Source organism: Mustela lutreola, chromosome 14 (genome assembly GCF_030435805.1).
Source record: "Mustela lutreola isolate mMusLut2 chromosome 14, mMusLut2.pri, whole genome shotgun sequence".
Classification (NCBI taxonomy): domain Eukaryota; kingdom Metazoa; phylum Chordata; class Mammalia; order Carnivora; family Mustelidae; genus Mustela; species Mustela lutreola.
Genome location: NC_081303.1, coordinates 2,684,225 through 2,702,040, shown reverse-complemented (window position 1 = coordinate 2,702,040; position 17,816 = coordinate 2,684,225).

Sequence of the window (17,816 nt, the reverse complement as noted above, 5' to 3'; positions counted from 1 at the left end):
GCAGACCTGTCCCTCGGCTCTAGCGACGCGTTCGCAGGCGCCAATTCTGTTTCCTACAGTCGAGGCCGCGGCGCAAGCCAGAAAGCATCTGAACTTCGGAGCCAGACCCGGTTTCGAACCAACGTCCCTGCTCTGTTGTCCTTAATTAAGTCCGCAAAGGCGAGGCTCGGCGGCTTCGTCTGGAAATCGGGCATCGGAGTGTCCGGCCCCATAAGGCTGGGAAGTGCGCACAGGCCCGTGTGTTGCATTCCCTTGGCCCCGAGACACGAGAAGCGTTCAGCATCCTCGTTCTCCGACCTACAATATCCCGATAATCCAAAGTCTGACCCCTTCCTTCCGGAAGAAGTTGTTCCTTCTCAACCGTGGCAGCTTGATAAGGGTTTGGGATACCTTGGTGATGGCCGGGCTCCGTGTGACCGAGGAGAGTCACAGAGACCCGAGTCAGGGAGCCAACCATTCCCGAAGCTCTAAGGAGGATGTCGTTTCTGTGTGGACTTGAATGAAAGAGCTCGTCCACTCAGCAGATAACTCTGGCGTACTCACTATATGCCTGCCAATTGTGCCAATTTAATTTAAAATTAAATTTAAAAAATACAACTAAAGAAGTTAAGTGTAGTGAAGAAAAGAAATAAAAGCTGAGATCCTGAGTTCCTTTCCAAATCTAAGCTACATGACTCAATGTCTAAATCTCCAGAAAAGTGGAAAATTATTCACCAAATTGGAAATGTGGAAGTGGACATTTCAAGATCCTTTGTAAATTTGTTCAACGCTGCTTGTTTAATCTTAGGTTCTGTTCCTTCCTGACTGGCCCATCTAGTCCGAGTGTCTTGGCGGTCCACTCAGCACCGCTGTGTCCATGTAGATGTGACTCCCTCTACCTGGAACTTCTTCACACCACTACTTAAAACACTCTTAATCCTGCTTAGGTTGCATAATTTCACAACGAGCTGGTGAGACTAAATGACCTTTAAGATTTTTCAGGTTTAAGATATTTTGATTCCTGTAACCCTGCTAATGAAGGAAGAGACTATACTATGCTCCCTATCTTTTGACTTCTGAATTGTATTTTCTGTGGTCGGTTGTCATGATGAACTGTTTTTAGCTTTTCTCGTATCAGAGCTCCCAACAGAAGAAGCTGGAATGTAGGGCATGCATTACATGAAAAGTGAAATGTTTTGAAAGGGCTTTGAAGTGTTGAATAGGAATATTGTATTACGAACATCCCACCAAATGGAAGAAGCCTGGAGACTGGACAAGCTGTGGATGTGCAGATGGTATCACTAACCATCAGTGAAGCAGAGAACACAGCCCGCGTGTACAGATCGATACGTCATGTCTTTACACATCGGGATGTACCAAGAGGTTGTCAGCAGTTGTTATCTCTGTGTGTACTGCTTCCAAGGAGAAGAGTCAAATTGCCCGTCTTACACGCCGAGGAGTTTCAGTTTTGTCTGTACCAATATGAATGAATTTACTTACTATGTCTCCTGGGAGAGGATGCTTCCACAGATGCAAATTGCCATAAAATGGTAGGTTTGTTTGTGGATGAGCTGGGGCGCAGCGGAGGGGCCGAAAGGAAGATGCTCTAGTTTTACCATCCTTTTACAAATCTCGTTTATCCTAAAATCAGACAATCTACAAACTGTAATAATCCAGCGTGCTGCATACCGCCCCGCAACACTTACATTTAGAATGTGGGCAAAGAGCTCTCCCCCAGTCAACATGAATGTTAAAGAACAGAAGAGAGCCTTCTCGGTAGGTATGACCATGAGTCAGCCAGCCGTTTGAAATATTACAGAGAGGTGTTATTTCTCAGAGATAAGGAACAAAGAGGTCTTAATATCCGGCTCAGCTAGGGCAGGAAATTGCCTACTTCCTGAGCCAGAGTGGTAGAGGCCGTGGGATAGGAGCCAGATATTAGAGGGAGGAGGCAAGTACACACTGGAGGCCTCGGTATTTTATCGTCGGGCACATGGACTTTGTATCAGAATGTCAAGAACCCACTTTGCACAGAAAGATGCTTGGCAAAGAATTAATTACACTAAAGCACATTTATAAATGTCATAGACATTAATTTTCACAGGTGGATACTCGCTCTCAGATGTTTATGCTTTCACCCCTGAACCTCCACGGTCCATGGTATGTGACAACATTTTAATTTTAAAGTCCATCAATTATCCTGTTAATTCTAAATTCCAGTATAAAAGTGTAAAGTACTAGGCTGACCTTACATCCCTAGTCCTAATTACATACACGTGTTTTTATAGACCTTCTATCCAACCCCAACGACACTAACTAGTTTGCAAAGCACTTAACCCTCCATCTTTCTTGTACTCATTTGTAAATCCAGGGTGTGGAACTAGATGATCTCAAAGGTTTGGGTTCTCCAGAAAAGTGGCAAAAATCCCTCAAGGATAAGTCTCTATGGTGGAAAAGGGAAATCCTAGGATCCTAGATACCGAACTTGAACCTCTGAATGTCCAATTATTAATGTGTGACATTGAGAACGTTCTTTAATCTCCTCAAGCTAGTTTCAACATTTGGAACTGGAATAAAACCTGAGTTTTATGGTTGTTATAAAATTAAATGACATGGGGCATTAAAGTGTCTGGCAGACAGGTATTTAAGCTGTTCCTCCCCCCCCCCCTTCTCTTCTTCCAGCATGATGTAGAGTTAATAGAATTTACCAACATTTATTAGAGAAAAGCCCAGGTTCAGATGGTAAAGTTGAAAGAAAAGAAGCAAAAGATTAATTTTACAGGAGCATCTGAAGATGGGCTGAACCTTGACAAGGAAAAATAAAGATGAAGGACCGCCTCCGCAGGGAAGAACGTTACTGGAAGTGTGTGTGGTTGGGACAAAATGCTGTGTGTGGAGGACGGCAGGTCTGGAACTGCTGAAGTGTGGACTATAGTGGCCAGAGTTCAGATACATGTATTTTATGTGTTCCTTCCAATCTACCAGTTAATTTTTACTTAAATGTTCATGTATCACACGCAACATCCTCTATCCCGTTTTTCCTTTAAAAACACATCTTGTGCTGGCAAATTGAACATAATAATAAAAAAATTTTTTAATTAAAATAATATTGAAGATCATCCCCTATCTGTACATAAAACTCTTCCTTTATCTACTAGTTATCATATACGAGTATACGAGCAATGCTACCGTTGAACGAGGAGTTCTCTATGTGAAGTGTGCAGGTGGCTACCATAGTCTGCTTTTCCAGACAGCCCGCAGTGAGGAATCTCGTATATATATATATATCCCTTTACTACATGTGTGAATAAATCTCTAGGACAGAGTCCTAAATGGGGAATTGCCAGTTAAAGGGTATGTGTTTTTATGATTTTGGTTATTATGGTCAAAATACCCTACAAACGGGTTTTATTGATTTCAGTGCACGTAGCATCTTTACAAGGGTGTTTCCCTGAACACCAGCCAAAACCCAAGTGTCACACTTTCTGAATGTTGCCAATCTTTTAGACTAAAAAATTCCATTATAATGTGCTTTAAAGTGGCAATTCTTGATCATTTTCTCATGTATTTGAGAGTTGTCTATATTTCCTTTTCTGTGATCTGTCTGTTCACAGTCTACGCTCATTAGGCTAACAGATTGTTGGATTTTTCCTTATTAATTAGTAGGAATTCTTTATATATTAGAGAAATTAGAGTTTTATGTCTTATGCAAACAATTTTTCTCAATTTTTTGTTTGACCCTGACTTTGATTATTGTGACTATTGCTATTCAAAATATTAAGTAAATTTCATATAGTCAAATTTATCAATTTTGTATAGCTTCTGGGTTTCATTTGTACTTAAACTTTTCACACTTAAAGGAGTAAAATTTTTTTCATGGTTTCTACTACTTTCATGATTTTATTTCTTACACTCAAATTTTTGATGAATTTTAAATTTATCTGGTGAGAGTTATAAATCCAAATTTGTATTTTTCAGGAGGCTATCCAGATTTCCATCACAAATTATTATATAATTCATATTTTCAATGCCGTTTTGAAATGTTTCTTGGATCTTGTACGTATTTGGATCTACTTCTGGATTTTCGTTTTTCTTTTATAGGCCTGCCTGCCTATTCATGTGCAAATTGCAAATTTTAAATTTTTATTAGATTTATAAAACCCAGTAGAAGTAGTTTCTTTCTCTCTTCAATTTTTCAGAAAATTTCTGACTACTTTTATTTGTTTATTTTTCTAGATGATCTTTAAAGTCAGCCTAGTCCCACACCTACCTTCTAGAACAAATGCATCAAATTTATGAATTAGCTTAGGTGACTTTGACTTTGTAAATATTTTTGGATATTCTGTTCCAAGCACATTCTTTACTTTTCTTTATGTGTAAGTGTGTGTATGTGGGTGTGTGTCTCTATATATGTATGTGGATGTGTGTCTCTATATATGTATGTGGATGTGTGTCTCTATATATGTATGTGGATGTGTGTCTCTATATATGTATGTGAATGTGTGTCTGAGTGTGTTTTGTGATTCTCAAGAGAATTTTTAAACTTTCTTCACATTGATCCTATTTTTTTTTTCTAGTTAAGCACATTGCTAGGATTTGGGGCTGTTATTACTTTGCTAAGTGGGATCTTTTCTCCTATAGGTTTTCTAAGTGGGATTTGTTTGTATGTATAGGGACCGACATTGTATGTTAATTTTTTTACCCAGACACCTTACAGAGTTATACTATTTTAAATTAATTCCTTTGTTTTCCCAATTATACAATCATATCATCTGCAAATGATGATAATTTTACTTTCCATCCTTTTTATTACCCTAGTTTATTTTTCTTATTTAATGGTGTTGGCTAATACCTCTAGGACAATGTGAAGTAGAAAGCAGTGGTAATAAACATTTATGTCTTATCTGTGACTTAAAAAAAATTCCCCTGGAACAGTTTAAATGTCATTGGAATTTTCAATTTTTTTAAATAACATATAACATATTATTTGCCCCAGGGCTACAGGGCTGTGAATCATCAAGCTTACATATTTCACAGCACAGACCCTCCCCAGTGTCCATCACCCAGCCACCTATCCTTCCTCCCCCATCCCTCAGCAACCCTCAGTTTGTTTCCTGAGATTAAGTCTCTTATGGTTTGGCTCCCTCCCGACCCCATTTTGTTTTGGAATTTTCAATTTTTTAAAGATTTGGTAGACATATCCCATTAAGTCAGATAATGTCTGAGATATACGCTTCCTTGCATTAAAAAATATAACTATCATTTTAATTTTATTAAGAGCTTTTAAAATCAAGAACACATAAACAGAGAACAACAGGAAGAAAATAGATCATGTAGTATGATGTGTTTTAGTAGAAGCAGTAAGAACAGAAAACATGACATAAATGACAGAATTAAGACTAATCAAGACTAGTTTCCACAAATGTAAGTAGATAAATTACCTACCAGGAAAAAAAAAAAAAAAAAAAACACGTTTGGTCAAAACAAAAAGCCCAACTCTATGTTTTGTATGAGTTATGCTGAAAATAGTTGTCCTGGAAGAGCTCAAATGAATAGTTAATTTTTTAAAAACCCTTATATCTCCTTTAAAGTGATCTAGGTGTTACACGTAAACAATGAATCTTGGAACACTACATCAAAAACTAACGATGTTCTGTATGGTGACTAACATAATAAAAAATAATAATTAAAAGAATGATGTTTAACCTGACCCATACAAGAGAAGTACACAAAATACTAAAATATCCCTTTTACCCACCAGATTGGCAAAAATCGTAAAGGTTAAGAGCATGATATGTTGGTCAAGGTGAGTGAAACAGGAACACTTACACAAAATTAGTGAGCGTGTGTGTTATTAAACCTCCCTGGAGCCCGACGTGTGGTCGCTAGCAGGATTACAAGTGCATATAGGACTTTGTAGAAATTTACCCTATGAACACACTTAATGTGTGTATTTCTGAGGTTATCTGTTTCAGTATTGTTTATAATGGAAGAGTTCTTAACAGTCTACGTGTTTGATACTACGGCCCCAATGAAATACGTTATGCAGGTAAACACAATGTAATAATAGGAATCCCTTAAAAGGAGTAAGGTGTCGACACATCATTATCTTTGAAGTACATTTTTAAGTTTAAAGAGCAAGAGTGGTGCGTTATGATTTAGTGTTAAAATAGATGTGCAGCCCGGCTAGCTCAGTCGGTAGAGCATGAGACTCTTAAAATAGATGTGCAGACGCACGAGCACAGGCTCCACTGAGCACGGGAATGCACCGTGTGCTCGCACCTACAGAGGTTCTTTCTGTAAGGACCGCTAGGGACTGTTCACAGCGATTGCTTCTGCGGAGGAGAGCTGGTTGTCTGGGTGGGACACAGAGGCAGAACACGGAGCCATTGTTCACAGTGTTTCCTTCTTTGCCTTTTGAACTTTGTGTCCTTTGCATTACTCCTTCAAAAAAACATTTATAAGAGTGAGGACAAAATAGAGTTATTTCAAACAGATCAGGTGTCCGAAATTTTACTTCCACCATACCTTTGCTGAAAGAAATGGTCCACGCAAAGGCCTGTTACCATACCAACAGTCAATGTTAATGCCTAATACACTATTTTTAGTTTTTAGTTTTCAATATCTCACTGAATTTAATCTTCCCCAAAATTTGATGAAGTCGGTGCCATTAGGATCCCTCGATGACAGATGAGAAGTGGAAATTTCGAGAGATGAAATCATCCACTCAAGGTCATGCCTATAGAAGAGTGGGAGTGCCGGCTTGCGACGGCAGAGCCTGTGTTCCCCGTAGGCTCCTGTTCTGCTGTGTCTTCTTGTAGAGAGTGGAATGCAAGAAGCAACTGTCAACATCAGTAAAACACGGTGATCCCTCCAAGTAAACATTTCATTACAGTCCTTCTTGGTTTTTAGAACATACATCTAAACCTAGAGAACACTGACTTTCTACTCTGGTGGGAGGCGTTCAGGTTTTTAGGAATACTGATCTCATTTTACTTAGGCACAAATACAAATGCTAGTTCTTCCTCCCTTTTTTGAAGCAAAATTTATGCATTCAAGGAAAAATAACAGGGACCATGGGTAAAATAATAAAGTATATAGTGAAAATGAAGAGAAATGTGATGTAGCCCATGGAAGCCAGGAAAGGAGGCAGCAGAGAAAAAGCTCATGATTAATAAAACAAAATAAATTAGCATAAAACTGACCATATCTATAATATATAATGCAAAAGGTAAATGAGTTCAAAAAGAAGAGTTTTTTAATGATATGCTGTTTACAAAATGGAACCTACTGACTTAAGTCTGAAAATCAGAGATAGAAGTACACCAGGCCAAGATTCACCAGCTCAGAGAGCACAACTGTACTTGCATCGCATCAAAGAAAACGTAAAGTGGCCCCTATGCCACACTTCCCAGACTCGACTTTGTTTAATAAATTTAATTTTTTTGTTTAATAAATGTACTTTGTTTAATAAATGATTGAATCCATCATCTATAAATTTATGTAAGGGCTCCTTAAGCAACTTTTTACGTTTAACCAGGGATGTGCATTTAGAGGAATTTTTCTCTTTTGACCTATTATTTAAAAAAAAAAAAACCTTTAAATATTGATTACAAGCTAATTTTCTCAAGTTAGGAGGGGATCCTGTATACTTTTAGTTATTTATTTTTTGTAAGCTTAGGCCGTTTTTGTTGTTGTTGTTTTTGTCTTCCCCTTTTTGGATTAAAGAGAACCTTTGTCACTTTTTCAAAGCTCACGTCCCGCGGAAGTCACTCCGCCCGCTCAGCTCTCCCTGGTGCCTCTTCCCACTTTGTTTTTACTGAAAAAACATTCACCCAGGATATGTGGTACAATAGCATGGAGGTTTTTCCTTTCAGGGTTAAGACAATGTTTTCTGCACCATTTCGGCGTGGTCTTTTGGTGATTTCCAAAATTAAATGGCCCTTTATCTCAAGGAAATAGCCTTCAGTGACACCGAGGCTCTTCCTTTTGGCTGGAGACAACGTAAGTCTCTGAAGCCCCATTGAAGGAGCAGTTAGGGAATCCCAACTTATTTGAGTAAGTATTCAGATCCAAGTTTAAGTGTCTGTATTGAACTACGCATTGGGAGACGGAGCGTTTATTAGGGTGTGACCATGCCTCCGCAGCTTCTAAGCAAATCAAGGTTTGCTATCACTAGAGGGATTTAATTTGTAGAGGAAGCAAAAGGGGAAGTAAGTGTTGCTTATGTTCAAATGAATCCTCGCCTTATTTCCAGAAACAGAGATGATTCCCCGTTGAGTGGCAATTCTTACCTTTTGTTTTTTGACTCCTGAAGCTTTTGTGTTTTTTTTTTTTTTTTCTAATGTTATGTGAGTCACCATACAGTCCATCGTTAGGTTTTGATGTAGGGTCCCGTGAATCATTATTTGTGTATGATGCCCAGTGCTTCACACAACCGTGCCCTCCTTAATACCCATCACTGGGCTAAGCCATTCCCTCACCACCTCCCCTCTAAAACCCTCAGTTTGTTTCCCAGAATTCGTAGTCTCTCATGTTTGTCTCTCCCATTATTCCCCCCTTCATTTTCCTTTCCTTCTCCTAATGCCTCCATGCTGTTCCTTACATTCCACAAACAAGTGAAACCATATGATAATTGACTGTCTCTGCTTGACTTGTTTCACTCAGCATAATCTCCTTCAGTCCTGTCCATGTTGATACAAAAGTTGGGTATTCATCCTTTCTGATGGTTGAGTAATATTCCATTGTATATATGGACCACATCTTCTTTATCCATTCATCTGTCGATGAAAGAGCATCTCTGCTCTTTCCACAGTTTGGCTATTGTAGACATTGCTGTTACAAACTTTGGGGTGCATGTGCTGCTTCTTTTCATTACATCTATATCTTTGGGGTGAAATCCCAGTAGTGCAATTCCTGGGTCATAGGGTAGCTCTGTTTTTGACTTTTTGAGGAACCTCCACACTGTTTTCCAGAGCGGCTGTACCAGCTTGCATTCCTGCCAACAGTGTAAGAGGGTTCCTCTTTCTCCACATCCTCTCCAACATTTATTGTCCTGTCTTGTTAATCTTTGCCATTCTAACTGGTGTAAGGTGTTATCTCAATGTGGTTTGATTTGAATTTCCCTGATGGCTAATGATGATGAACATTTTTTCATGTGTCTGTTAGCCAGTTGCATGTCTTCTTTGGAGAAGTGTCTATTCATGTCTGAATCACCAAGGAAATGTTGAAAAAGAAAAACAAACCTGGGGGCATCATATTGCCTGATTTCAAGCTATATTCCAAAGCTGTGATCACCAAGACAGCATGGTAGTGGCACAAAAACAGACACATAGATCAATGGAACAGAATAAAGAGCTCAGAAATGGACCCTCAACTCCATAGTCAACTAATCTTTGACAAAGCAGGAAAAAATATCCAATGGAAAAAAAGATGGTCTCTTCAATAAATGATGCTGGGAAAAATCAGACAGTCACATGCAGAAGAATGACATTCGGCCATTCTCTCACACCGTACACAAAGATAAACTCAAAATGGATGAAAGACCTCAATATGAGGCAGGAATCCATCAGAATCCTAGAAGAGAACATAGACAGTGACCTCTTCGACATCGGCCACAGCAGCTTCTTTCAAAACATGTCTCCAAGACAAGTGAAACAAAAGCGAAAATGAGCTTTTGGGACTTCATCAAAGTACAAAGCTTGTTCACAGCAAAGGAAACAGTCAAAACAAAGAGGCAACCCACAGAATGGGAGAAGATATTTTCAAATGACACTACAGATAAAGGGATGATATGCAAAATCTATAAGGAACTTCTCAAACTCAACACTCAAAATACAAATAATCAAGTCAAAATATTGGCAGAAGACATGGACTCTTGAAATTTAAATGACTTAATGCCCAGAGGATTAAGCCCATCCTTTCCTGTCCTGTCCTTGTTTAATGGAAAGAAACCTACCACTGAATTGAGGGCCCAAACACCTTAATGTTTTTATTAATGTTTTCCAAATTAGTTCTCATGCAATCATGCTGAGGTTAGCTATTGAGTTTCTTGTTTAAAGGAAAACATTAAATGGATAACAGAAGAAAAAGATTGCTAGGGTAAACTGAAATGAAAGGTCTGTGTAGGGGCTGTGAGTTTTTTCCTTAAAAAAAAAAAAAAAAAAAAAAGCTTGCAGATATCGGCAAGGATGCGGAGAAAGGGGAACCCTCCTACACTGTTGGTGGGAACGCAAGCTGGTGCAGCCACTCTGGAAAACAGCATGGAGGTTCCTCAAAATGTTGAAAATAGAGCTACCCTATGACCCAGCAATCACACTACTGGGTATTTACCCCAAAGATACAGATGTGGTGATCCAAAGGGGCACATGCACCCCAGTGTTTTAGCAGCAATGGCCACAACAGCTGAACTATGGGAAGAGTCTAGATATCCATCAACAGATGAATGGATAAAGAAGATGTGAGATATATATATCGGAATATTGTGCATCCATCAAGAAAATGAAATTTTGCCTTTTGCAATGATGTGGATGGAACTAGAGGGTATTATGCTAATGAAATAAGTCAATCAGAGAAAGACAGCTATCATATGATCTCTCTGATATGAGGAATTTGAGAAACCAGACAGGGTCATAAGGGAAGGGAAGGAAAAATGAAGCAAGATGAAACCAGAGAAGGAGACAAACCATAAGAGACTCTTAATCTCAGGAAACAAACTGAGAGTCGCTGGAGGGGAGGATGTTGGGGGGGATGGGGTGGCTGGTGATGGACACTGGGGAGGGTATGTGCTAGGGTGAGCACTGCGAATTCTGTAAGAGTCATGAACCGCAAACCAGTACCCCTGAAACCAATACTACATTATATATAAATTTTTTAAAATGCCACCTGCGTAAAAATGGGAATTTGGATTTCACCATTATCTTCTCTCATCTGATTTAATGCAAGAATGCGTAGCTACTGCATAGGGCTACAGCTGTTTGTGTTCACATTTAAGAACAACAATATATAGCTTGGAGGTACCCATTTTAGGAGAGGTAGAGGATGCAAGTTAGGAAGACTAGAGTAGCTGTAGGTAACCGAGAATAGGAACACAAAATTCCATTTAGAAAATACATGTAGGCATGGGTGCAGGGTAAAATATTCTTGATATTCTGAGTTAATATAGAGAATACCATCATTACTGACAATTAACAATAATTAAACCATCTTATTATGTAAATTAGGTGAGAAATATTTTACAGGTGTTATCACAGCAGCGCTTCCCCAAAGCTGCACCACAGGATAAGCTGGTGCTACCAGCTGGTCGTGGTCGTGCTAGGAGATGCAGATTTGCCCAGCTCAGCCCTCGAGGCTGCCACGAGATACAGACTAGGCCCTTCCACCGGAGCGAGGGCTCTGGCTGATGAATTCATTTTGGTTTGTTTGGGACTTTCCTGGTTTTAGAACTTAATGTCCCTTGTCTTGGGAAATCCCTCAGTCCTAGGCAACCCAGAATGTTGTCACCCTACATCAAGGCAGCCTCGGTGCAGCAGGGGCTCTGCAGGTCCCAGGGTCTGTATGGGTAGGAAGAATGTAAGCTGCCTTCAGCTCCTTCAGCTCTGCTGGGAGGTACTGAGCATAGCATGGCCAAGAAGGTTCTCTTCCGCCTGATCACAGGCTTTACTAATGCCATGTTTTTAAAGACATTTGTCCACTTAAACTAAGTTGTTAAGTTATTGATGCAAAGTTGTTCTAATACTTCTCAATCTTTTAATGCTTGTAATGACATATCTTGTTTTATTTTGACGTTGGGCACTTCTGTCTCTCTCTCTGCCTTCCTCTCTCTTCCTAGCTTGTCCCGTCCCTGGCCAGCCCTACCTCCTACCTGTCTCTCTCCCTCCCTCCCCCTCCCTTTTTGTTTTTTAAGTCAAACTTGATAGTGATTGTTCAGGTTTCTGTGTTCCTATGATGAATTGGCTTCTTTAATATGATGAAATACACCTCTTTATCTCTCTTAATTCTTCTCTACTTAAAGTTTACTTTGATATCAGTATAGTCATAGCAACAGCTTTTTTTTTAAGATTTTATTTATTTGACAGACAGATCACAAGTAGGCAGAGAGGCAGGCAGAGAGAGAGGGGGAAGCAGGCTTCCTGCTGAGCAGAGAGCCTAATGAAGGGCTCGATCCCAGGACCCTGTGACCATGACCTGAGCTGAAAGCAGAGGCTTTAACCCACTGAGCCACCCAGGCACCCCATCAACTGCTTTTTAACTTCATGTTTACTTGGTATGTCTTTTTTCTAGTCTTTGAAACATTGTATATTTTTATATTTATGGTGTTATTTCTTACTTAGCTGTAATTACATTTTTTAAAATTGAGTCTGAAAATCTTAATTGAAATATTTCATTCATATATATACTCATATATATTAAATATGTATATTCAATTTTTATATATGATGCAATTACTGATAAAACTGGGTTTTTGTCTGCCATTTTGCTATTGGTTTTCTATTTTCCCCTTCTTCTGTTTTTTTTTTTTTTAATTATTCCTTCCCTGCCTTCCTTTATAAAAATCAATTTAAAAAATATTCTTTTTTTTATCTCCTCAGTTGGACTTTTGTTATAATTTTTAATGTCCTCGTTTTGGTGGTTACCCTAAAAATTACAAGACACAGCAGCTTAGTATGGTCCATCTTGGTATATTTAATGCTTTTAGAAGAAATAGAACATCTGAACAGACTGATTACCAGCAATGAACTTAAATCAGCAATCAAAAAACTCCCAATAAACAAAAAGTTCTAGACCAGATGGCTTTGCAGGCAAATCCTGCCAGATGTTTAAAGAAGAGTTAATAACTATTCTTCTCAAACTGTGCCAAAAAAGAAAAAAAGAGGAAAGAAAACTTCCATGTTCATTTTATGAGGCCAGTATTACCCTGATACCAAAGCTAAACAGACAAAAAAAGAGAACTATAGGCCAATATCTCTGATGAACATAGATGCAGAAATCCTCAACAAAATACTTTAAAAAACACTAAATTCAAAAATACATTTAAAAAAATCATTCACCAGGATCAAAGGGGATTTATTCTCAGGATGCGAGGATGGTTCAATGTTTGCTTATCAATCAACATGGTGTATCACATCAATAAGAGAAAGGATAAAAACCGCAGGATCATCTCAGTAGCTGCAGAGGAAGCATTTGGCAAAGTACAGCATCCATTCGTGATAAAAACCCTCAACAAAGTAGGTGTAGAGGGAACATCCTTCAACATAATAAAGGCCTAATATGAAAAACCCTCAGTGAACTTCACAAACAAGGGAGAAAACCTGAGAGCTTTGCCCCTAAGGTCAGGAACAAGACAGGACGTGCACTGTCACGACTTTTATTCAGCGCATTACTGGAACTCCTAGCCACAGCAGATAAGAAAAGAAATAAAATGCATCCACATTGGTAAGGAAGAAGCAAAACTTAAACAATTTGCAAATGGCAAGATACTATATATAGAAAACCCTAAAAATGCCACACACACACAAAAAAAACCCAACTAGAATTGATAAATGAATTCAGTCAAGTTTCATGATATTAAATCAATGTACATACATCTGTCACATTTCTATACAGTAATGATGAAGCAGCAGAAAGGGAAAGAAAACAAACCCATTTACAACTGCACCAGAAATAATAAAATACCTAGGAATATATTTAACCAAGGAGGTAAAAGACATGTACTCTGAAAAGTTTAAAATACTGATGAAAGAAATTAAAGTCAACACAAAGAAATGGAAAGACATTCCATGTTCATGGTTTGGAAGAACAAGTATCGCTGAAATGTTTCCACCACCCGAAGCATCTACAGATTTAATGCAATCATTTTCAAAATACCACCAGCATTTTTTCACAATAGACCAAACAGTTTAAAATTTGTAAGAACCACAAAAGACCCTGAACAGCCAAAGCAATCTTAAACAAGACAAATAAAAAAGGTCTCATAATTCTAAACTCTAAGTTCTATTACAAAGTTCTATTAATCAAAACAGTGTGCTACTGGCACAAAATAAACACACAGACCAATGGAACAGAATAGAAAATCTAGAAATAAACCTACAGCTAAATAGCCAATTAATCTTTGACAAAGCAGGAAAGAATATCCAATGAGAAGAATCCTCTTCAACAAGTAGTGTTGGGAAAACTGGACAGGTACATGCAAGAGAATGAAGTTAGACCATTTCCTTACCCCACACACAAAAATAAACTCAAACCGGATTAAAGACCTAAATGTGAGCCCTGGAACCAGAAAAATCCTAGAAGAAAGAACAGGCATTAATTTCTCTGACATTGGCGATAGCAATGTTTTTCTAGATATGTCCCCTGAGGTAAGGAAATAAAAGCCAAAAACAAAAACAAAAACAAACAAATAAACAAAAAACTATTGGAACTACATCAAAATGTAAAGCTTCTGCACAGCAAAGGAAGTGATCAACAGAACTAAAAGGCAACCTATGGAATGGGAGAAGATATCTGCAAATGGCACATCCAATAAGGGGTTAATATTAGAAAACTTTTCCATTGAACAACTGAAGAATTCTCTGTCTGGCTTTATTTTAGATGGATATGATCATTTTTTTGGTTTTCCTTCTTCCCTAAGCTTGATGTGGGGTGTGATTTCACAGATAGGCAGAGAAAATGAATGAATGAGTGAATGAATGACACATATGAAAGTACTGCAGAAAACATGCATGCTAACCAAAAGCAAAGGTGAGTTGGGCACCTGGGTGGCTCAGTCAGTTTTGAGTGTCTGCCTTTGGCTCAGGTCCTGATCCCAGGATACCGGGATCGAGTCCCGCATCAGGCTCCCTGCTCAGCAGGGAGTCTACTCCCTGTCTTCTCCCCTCTACTCATGCTCATGTTTTCTCTCTCCCTCTCAAATAAATAAATAAAATATTTAAAAAAAAAAGAACTCAGAAAATACATTTAAAAAAAAAAAAGCAAAGGGAAGTTATCAGGATCTTAACACTGAGAGAGATCTGTCTCTTTAAGAAATTAATACTCTTGTCAACCCTACTTTTTTCATTCACATTTTTTCTTGTAATGAGATTATAAACGTATATCAGTGTTCATGTCTTATCTCTTTTATTCTATATGATTCATTTGGTGGTGTGGCAGTTTTCAAGTTTAAATTGGAAAGTAGCTTCTTCTGGCATTCTACTTATAGTTACAAATACCAAATTCGAAACATATGATTGGCAAAGTCGCATCAAATGCACATTTAACTCATAAAATTCAACCATACGGGCTGTGCCAACTTTAAATAAAGAACACTTAGTATAAGGTGAAAGGTTTCACCCACAATTTCCCCTCAATGAGTGCAGGAGCCAGGCAGAGCGTGAATGGGGAGATGTGAATCTGATCTTCCTTTAGATGTTTTTGGGGTGAGCATTCTACTTCCCTGACCTCGGAGCCTGATCCCCAACAGAGCACAATGCCATCATACAAACACAGTCATCGTTTACTAGATGTTCTTCTAAATCCCAAGTTAAACCCTCCAGCTACCCGCTAGCATTCGCATGCCTTATCATTGACTATCACCAATACTTTGCTCATGGACATGTGATGTAATCTGAGGCCCGTCTGTGACGACGTGAGATGTATCCCGCAGAGTTTATTAAATGCTCCCACTAGACACCACCTCTACCCTGGGGTATAGTACAAAGAACCCAAAGCACAAAAGTATGCAATAGGTTTTTAAAAAGCAGGATATTTGTGGTAATTTACATCTTAAGTATATATTGAGGATAAAGGAGGTTGGAAAGGAAAGCTGTATTACAAAGTTAATGAAAAGGCTGTTCTGAGAATTTAGGATTGAGTTTTTTGTTACAGAAAGCCATCACCTCTCAATTATCCTTGTGAGAAACTGTGACCCGGATAATTTTGGACTTTTGCACACACACCTGAAATGGGACTTAAGCTCAGATGTCCCAATTCAAATGGGAATGCTCTCCCAACCCCGCCAGACTGCCTCTCTCCACAGAATATCAGCCACTACTTACACTACAGTGAGGCTAGTCTTGTCATTTGCTCATGACAGCTCTGGTCATAATCTGCCCTCCTGCAGCTTTTGGGGTAGCCCAACCCTGACGGTGGTTCTGGACCTTCCCTTTATTTGGAGTTCCAAGATGGCGGCAAATCTAAAGAGTTGTCAAAAGCAGACAGGTGGAATGTAGAATTACTGGGCTGTGAAATTTCTGTGGAAAATTCAAAACACCCTGCACTTAACACAATGCCAGAGCTGATTAGTGCGGTTTATTGCTAAGCCCCAAGGGACACCTGCAGGCTTTTACCTTCAGCCTAGAACCCCTGGCCCGAGGGAAGGTGTAATGCCACGTTAGTTCCGCACTCTTTCTATTAGAGTTTACTCAAAGCTGCCGACACCAGATGTGTTACAAACGAACATTAATTCTCCTCTAGCATCTGGATCACATGTACAATGAGGGGCAAGATTTATGCCCTGCTGAAGCAGTCCCCAGTTTTTAGCACAGAAGTGATTGAACTCCAGATGTTAACAAGATGCAGAGACCTTTTAGTATGATTAAAAACATGATTTCTTGTTTTGCTCATGACAAAAACCATTGGATTAACTTATTAGAAGTGGAGCTGCCGTCCTGCTCATTGGAAGCTGTGTCTACTTTAGCTATCGGAGCTTGTCGTCGAAGATTTTATGTAGAAAGAATGACTTACCAACTCCTAAAATCAACAACTTCAGGGACCCTCTTAAAATCAAGGGTTACAAGGGTAGGAATTTCCTGAGAACTGTGATTGAGATTTGGAAGAGAATGAAAATCAACACAAGTGTTTGCATGAACTACTCAAATTCGGATCTTCTTCTTTTCAATAACTGTATCATCAAGAAACATGGAACCACAACCTTAGAGCCCAAGGGCTAGAAACTCCTTCAGAGGTCATCTGGTCTGCTCTTCCGTTCTACTCTTCCGTTCTTCAGCCCTTCCCTTCCTCTGCCTCATGAGGAAGACCAGAATGGTCTTCTAGAGTTGGACAACTGAGCCAAAAGATTGTTTTCAAAATACAGGTTTCAAAACCAGTGAACAATGAACTTGCTGAATTCAAGTCTTCTATTTTCAAAGTACAGTATTTCCTCAATGTTAAGATGTGTGTTGCCCATATTTGACTATTTTTTCATGGTTGGAATGCATCTCATATTCAGTGTGAATATTTAGTAAGTTTGCTTACTTGTTTTTCTGTCCACAGTTGCTATTAAATTAATGGTGCCTATGACAGTCAAGGCATCTTAAAATTCAGAAAAATGGTAGTTATTGATTTTATTAGACATCAACCTTGAGCTAATAAGCAATCAACTAGAATTTTTATTACCACCATAATCTAGGAATCTGTAAAATGTGTTATTATGATAAAATTGTAAAAAAATTACTCACTGTAAAGATACTCATTTTATGGTGATCTCAGCCTTACCTAGTCTGGGAACTGAATTGATTTTAATATAAAATTTAAAAATAGGAAATACAATCATGTCAAATTGTCTTCATTAATCATGGGTTTAGCTTAGTATTTTCAACATGGTTTTCAAGGGTTTGTAGACTTACTACTTGAATGGTTTATGAGTTTTAAGACCCTAAGTTATTATTCAGTTACTTTCAGTACCTTTGGTTATTTTTACAGTTATAGTGTATGCTGTGATAAAATTCATTTTCTTCTTACATCTTTTGTGTGACACTGAAAAGTATAGTAACTATGTCTATAATGTATGTAAGTGAAAAATCATGTACTCTTAATCACGGGTAGTGGATCTTTTTTTTTTTCATATCCCAACTTAGTTTTTG